Raw genomic sequence first — 857 nt, forward strand, 5'->3', positions numbered from 1 at the left:
AGAGGACACTCCTGAGAGAAAGAGGACACTCCTGAGAGAGGACACTCCTGAGAGAGGACACTCCTGAGAGAGAGGACACTCCTGAGAGAGAGAGGGCACTTCTGAGAGAGGACACTCCTGAGAGAAAGGACACTCCTGAGAGAGGACACTCCTGTGAGACAGGACACTCCTGAGAAAGAGGACACTCCTGAGAGAAAGAGGACACTCCTGAGAGAGAGGACACTCCTGAGAGGACACTCCTGAGAGAAAGAGGACACTCCTGAGAGAGGACACTCCTGTGAGAGAGGACACTCCTGAGAGAAAGAGGACACTCCTGAGAGAGAGGACACTCCTGTGAGAGAGGACACTCCTGAGAGAAAGAGGACACTCCTGAGAGAAAGAGGACACTCCTGAGAGAGGACAGTCCTGAGAGAGAGGACACTTCTGAGAGAGAGGACACTCCTGAGAGAGAGGACACTTCAGAGAGAGGACACTTCTGAGAGAAAGGACACTCCTGAGAGAGGACACTCCTGAGAGAGAGGACACTCCTGAGAGAGAGGACACTCCTGAGAGAGGACACTCCCCTGAGAAAAGACACTCCTGAGAGAAAGAGGACACTCTTGAGAGAGAGGACACTCCTGAGAGAGAGGACACTCCTGAGAGGACATTCCTGACAGAGAGGACACTCCTGAGAGAGAGGACACTCCTACGAAAGAGAGGACACTCCTGAGAGAGAGGACACTCCTGACAGAGAGGACACTCCTGAGAGAGAGGACACTCCTGTGAGAGAGGACACTCCTGAGAGAGGACACTCCTGAGAGAGAGGACACTCCTGACAGAGAAGACACTCCTGAGAGAGGACACTCCTGAGAGAGGAC

General features: G+C 53.6%; 1 protein-coding gene across 8 annotated transcripts in view; it reads left to right on the top strand.

Moving 5' to 3' along the window:
* Lims2 (LIM zinc finger domain containing 2) overlaps positions 1-857 on the top strand; it is a 60,220-nt gene that overhangs the window by 54,914 nt on the left and 4,449 nt on the right. The gene's annotated exons all lie outside the window — the stretch shown is intronic.

Source organism: Octodon degus, unplaced genomic scaffold (assembly GCF_000260255.1).
Source record: "Octodon degus isolate 3935 unplaced genomic scaffold, OctDeg1.0 scaffold00014, whole genome shotgun sequence".
In the NCBI taxonomy this organism is placed as follows: domain Eukaryota; kingdom Metazoa; phylum Chordata; class Mammalia; order Rodentia; family Octodontidae; genus Octodon; species Octodon degus.